Raw genomic sequence first — 6,000 nt, forward strand, 5'->3', positions numbered from 1 at the left:
TGAGGGAAGCGTAAGGAGCTGCAGTCATGCAGGCCTGGAGCTTAGCTGCAGACCCAGCAAAGCTTTCCAATGTGATCATGTAGATCACTTGTTCCATTAAATACCGCCTTTCGTTAGGTTTGATTATGCTTCAGTAACAAGGTTATTTGGTATTCTAGACTATAACTCGTTTGTTCTTGTTTTAAACTGGAAGAAGTTGCACCCTATTTTTGCAGTATTTTTGAGAATGTGAATTCAGCTGCAGTAGTAGCATCAGTGGACTATGTTTAGGTAGTGGAGAAAAACACACTTATTAATATTTATTTGATATACCTTCCGGAGAGTGGCTGCTTTTCCTGAAATAACCAGATCAACAAAGGCCTGGAAGAGAATGAGGGCTTAAAATACAGGCTTAATAAAGTTCATAAATAGATGCTTTAAACCAGGGTAAATAATATATGTAAGGATTATGTCTTATCTCTTACTTCTCTAGAAATAAATGGCAAGAATCTCCCTGAACAGCAATAGAAACTAGATTTTTTTCTGCCCGAACCACACGATTCATAAATAAATGCTGGAGTGGCATTTAGATCTTTGTACACATTGGCAACATGTAAGTTTTCCTCCCACAAGTACTGATCCAAACAGATGGACTTACCCTAGCACAGTGAATCTCTCTGCTGTTATGGGAATTTGTTGCTAAGAGTTAGATTGGAAGGTATTGATCCAGCATGCTCTTCTAGTTCACCGTGGGAATCATTGTAAGAATGAAACATAATAGTCTGAGAAATGATTTTTCAGAATAAAATATTCCTATAGGGAAATGTAGCACAGTGTTGCTAGCCACCTCAGTGCTTTTTGCATCATACAGAGAAAGAAGGCTGCCTCAGTAGTAACTGATAATTTCCTGAATTACAGGTAGGAAGAGATTAATAGTTAAACTGTGTTCGTGATACCAATGATGGTACCACTAGGAAATGTGAAACAGCAGGGAGCAAGTAATGTGTTTGATGCCCATATTTAGGGTATTTGAACACTATTTGTTTACATGCACCTGTTGTAATCCTGTTATGACTAGCACTCATACTTCTAAAATGACTTCAAAGATTAAGCTATGAAAATTAAGGTTAAGCTATTAAAATTAAGCTGGATGTTGATATCAATTTAGAAATGTTCTCCCTGGGTCACGATTAAGATGTGAGTTAAATTGAATGGCTTCTACAGGTGTATGTTGTATGCAGAAATGGATGTATGCAGAAACCCTCTTTATATTTGGCAAATCTAGTACAATTCACAGGAACAAAGTTTGCTTTTTTCTTTTTCTTCTATTTATTTATTTATTTATTTAAATAAAACAGGAAACAGCAATAGGAACAAACTTTTCTTTTGTGTGTGTGTGGTTGTTCCGGCATTTAAAGTTTACTCTTGTATTCCTTCTTATTGCCTCTACATGTACTCATTTAAAACCAGTCCCTTTATTTGAGATTTCAAAAGCAACAGAGTTTTTCCTTTTTTTTCTTTTATTTTTACTATTTTAGTCCTAGTGGAAAATCAAGGTGTGTGGATTTGTTTGTTTTGGTATATATTCAGGAGTCACAGCTAACACTGAGGGCATTTCCATTACAGAAATTGTAATCCTAAATATAGAACTGATTAATTTTGACATTTTTGCTTAGTTATTTCAGTTCTGATGGTATGTTCAGCATCTCATTGGGAGTCTTGAAGGTTTTTTTCTGGAAGTTGTCATTGTAGGAATAGTTAATGGCTTACAGTAATTTCATGTTGAACTGGAAAGAAGAGAAGAGGCAACAGCTTCTCTGTTTTAAAGTGGGCTGCATAACAAAAATTAATGACCCTACTGTATCAAATCTTTCCTGAGATACAGATGCTTTCCCCTTAGGCTTTAATTTAATATCCTAGGGGATATTAAATTAAATTAATAGTCCAGTGAGAAAATGGCTGAAGGAGGGCTACTGAATAACGTTTTGTTAAATGACTTTACTTAATTTTCTGTCTGTGTTGCATTTCTATTGTTATCTTCATGAGAAACAGTGCTTCTCTTGTTACTTTATTATGTCACCTGTGTCATTACTGTGCATTATACTTGCCTGTGTGAACTTTTGTATGTGGCTTTTCTCATTAAATGCTGCTTTTCAAAGCAGCTTTGTGGAATTAGGGTATAGCTTCGAGCTCTTGTTTTGTTCTTACAGAAATGCAAAAATACCAACTGTAAATTCGTAAGTTTTAGAATCCCTTCTGGGAAAGCTATCAACTTTGATATTTCTAGTTACCTTTTTACAGCTCAAAGAGATTGAACTTTTCTTTTTGCAGCTCTCCTATCTATTTTACTACAAAGTTATCTTCATAGAGTTTCAGGGAATGATATTTTGATATGCTTTTTTGTTGTTGTTTAGCATAAAGTGGTAGGAGTTTTCTAGTTGACTTGGTACATAAAAAGATTGCCAACTTTCCTAAGCAAATGAGTCGAAAAGTCTCTACTACTCATCCTGTTCTTCATGGTAGAAGGATCAATGAATTGGGTAAAGTATTTTAAATATGAACTATCACCTATTTTTTGCCATTTAGGCCCAGGTGAAAACCTGTTTTTCTATCTTATGACTTTTTTTTTTACTTTTAAGTTTTGTTACCCTAATCCATGTCCTATTTATCAAACAGACACTGATTTTTTCTTCTCCCCAAATTATTTCCAATTGTTAACAAAACCAAAACACTCAAACTGGAGTTTCCCTGGAAAAATCGATCAATGCTTGGTGTGATATATGGAGTAATAATTCGTGTTAAGAACATGGTTGATATTAATAAAGAAGGGGAAGATGTAGGAGTGTGGCCATAGGGGTTGACGAGCCCCATGTATGGTGATAACATCAGATTCTTAATGATGAGGCCATCAGGAATGTAAAGAGTTTAGAGGGAACAAAGAAGGGTGATTCAGGAGACACCATGCTGTCTAGGGTCTCCGGTTGCTTGTTCTCCAGCCGTTAAGGCATGGAGGTTGATGGGTGTTTGCTGTTGCTGTTATGTGCAAAGTTGTTTGAGCAATGAAAAAAAAGTTGTTTGAAGAGGACTGCTGTGGGGTATAAGAAGGGAACCTGCCCTCAAGATAAAAATGCAACATGATGTGATGAAGTTATGTCATCAATAAAGAAGCAGAAAGAAGGAGTGAAGAGGAACAGGTTAGCAGAACGGAGACCAGGACGGGAACAGGCACATTGATTGCCTCATGAAGATAGGTTCGGCCAAACTTAGCACACCGCCCAAAGAAGCTCGTACAGAAAGTCGCTGGAAATAGGCGCACCAATGGGCACACTGGAGCTGTGAAGAAGCTCAAGCTGAGAGAATCGGAGCTGCGCACACAACTGCCCCTTGCTGGTAAGCAGCTGCGCATTATGGGGAATCATACGTCCTTAGGAACAAAGACTGTCCTGGTAACCTTGCAGCTTATTCTCCTTATTAACAATCTGACAGTTTATGAGCCTGAAATATGGGATAAAATTGAGGTCAAGGTTTGAGACTGCTACTAAAAACGACAAGGCTGCAGCAGGGTTGCTCAGCACCTGGCGAGCAATCTCTGAGGCCTTAAAGAGCCATGTGGGACCACAGTCAGAAACATGTGGTTTGTCAGACGGTGAGGGACTTGCAGGCTCATCCACCGATCCTTCTGCTACACCACTGGCTCCCCCGCTGCTCAGGCCATCGCAGGCCTTTGCTGTTACGCTCCCTGGTGAGCTGAACTTGTCTTTTGACCCAGGCCCTATTGGCCTTGAAAAGGAGACAGAAATGTTTCCCTTTGATCCAGGAGGAATAGGATACATAAGGCACGAAGGCCGAGTTGCTTAACAAGAGCAACTTGTTCTTGCTCTTGTTAAAGAGCAAGACATATTGTTCCCCACAACTAGCCCTAGAATTCTCCAGTGTTGGTAATCAAGAAAAGGAATGGAAAATGGAGACTGTCATATGGTCTGAGAGAAATTATTGAAGTCATGGAAGATATAGGAGTACTTCAACCAGGATTCCCAACTCTGACTATGCTCCCCCAGTCATGGACATTAATATTAATAGACTTAAAGGATTGTTTGTTAAACACTTGCCAGAATTTGGAAAACTTTGCCATGTTTATGTTTCAGATGTATAGGTGTACTCGGGTTTAGTATGGAAAAGCAATGTTCTGCATATTTAGAAAGTTCAATGTTAGTGTGTGCATGTTGGTGGAGCGTAGACTCCCCACGCACCCAGCGTTGTTTACTTGCCTTTTATAAATATTACTAAATTCAGATTGAGTTGTATCTTTGTTTGTAACATTTGATATATGATGCACAGTGGAGGGTGATTGAACATAAATTCTTTTTTTGCATTTTTCTTGCATTCGGCAGAGGTGATTTATCCACGTTGTTCTTTGTAGGTCTTCCACTGAAGTATTTCAGTTGTCTGGTTTGTAAAGTGACTTCCCACACAATTACATCAATGCAGTGAAGTCAGGAATGAGTGTGGGTCAGAGACTGATGCAGAGGTGTAGGTAGATATTTTTAAATGGTAGAGAAAGGCCTCAGTATATGTCCTCATATATATACTGGACTGAGATTTCTTCTTAGACACAAGGAAGTCTTTTTCTGACACAAGTTATAATCAGCGTGTTAAAAAGCACAGAAAAAATATAAGTTTCTTCCTTTTTTGACACCCATGATCAATTTATTTGGATTATGAAGCTGGTTTGCTGCAAGAAGGTATTTGTGAAATTGACAGGCCATACGGATGTCTAAGAAATAGTAGCCTCTTTTCAGGGAAAGTGAGAAATGCCCTCCAGTTCCTAGGGAGAGCTCACGCTTGCTTTAATGAACATGTAAAACTGGAATTGTTAGAAATCACTTTCTGTAAAGTTGGATTTTATTGCTGAAGTTGCTTTTTTTTTTTTTTTTTGTGTGTGTGTCAATAGGACTGGTACATAGCCCAGAAGGTCTGCAAAGAGCTTCAGGAGAAACTTGCTTTCATAAAGATTTTGTGGGTGTTCTTGTGTGCAGTGATGCGTGTTTATTATTGCTAATTCCATAAGAAACACAATTGAGTCAACTTAAATTTTCCTACTGTGTTAAATCAAGGGATGTTAGGCAAGCTTGCCTGCTGACAATGGCATTACAACTTCATTTTTCTTGTTAAGATTTGACAGTATTTGCATTTTCCTTGGCACTATATTAATTAAACAACTGTGATGCTGCTCAAGCTGCAGATCAAGCCTAGCAAACAGGAAAGAAAGAGAATCATAACCAGGCTATTAACCCAAATGAGACTAATGAGACGTTTTGAGCTTTTTTGGTATTTGAGTTCTAGGCTTTGAAGTTGTTGTCTCAAAGGAAGACTGAACTGTAATTTTTAGTCTGTTTCAGGTAATTCTAGTTCCAGTACAGAGGGTCCTAAAACAACTCCTGTTAACACGGGTAGCTATAAGAGCTATCTTAGGTCATGTTTGTACATTTTCTGACATCACTAAGGCTGTATTTAGAAACTAAAGGAATTGCTTGGGCCGTAGTGGCTCAGAAATTGCAAGTGCTGAAGAAACTGCTTGTGGCAGGAAAGACCTTTATCCTGAGCAGACTCGGAAGGACTTACAGGAAAGCCTGGAGTTCAAAGTCAGCTCAGTTAGCACTGTGCTAATGAGCCTCCATACCAAAGGAGTTTATTCAGGTAGAAGGCTGAGAGCATAGCCAAGCCTTTGCCTTTGTGAAAACCTTCCTTATATCATAAGATTCATGAACTTCAGCGGTGGTCTTCATGGTGCTACTGACAGGAATGACACTGCTCAGATCACTTAATTTGCCTTTATGAAGGGATCCTTTAATATACAGTTATGAGAAATTACTAGAAGATCTTAGACTCTTACTGGACTGTAGCATGCATAAGTGGAAAAAAGTTAAGCTCTCATTTGTAAGTGATTAATATGGTAGGCTCTCATGCTACTTTTACATATGTTTATATGAACATAAATCCCAGAATGATGTATTTCCACAT

The sequence above is a fragment of the Anas acuta genome, chromosome 5 (genome assembly GCF_963932015.1).
Source record: "Anas acuta chromosome 5, bAnaAcu1.1, whole genome shotgun sequence".
In the NCBI taxonomy this organism is placed as follows: Eukaryota; Metazoa; Chordata; class Aves; order Anseriformes; family Anatidae; genus Anas; species Anas acuta.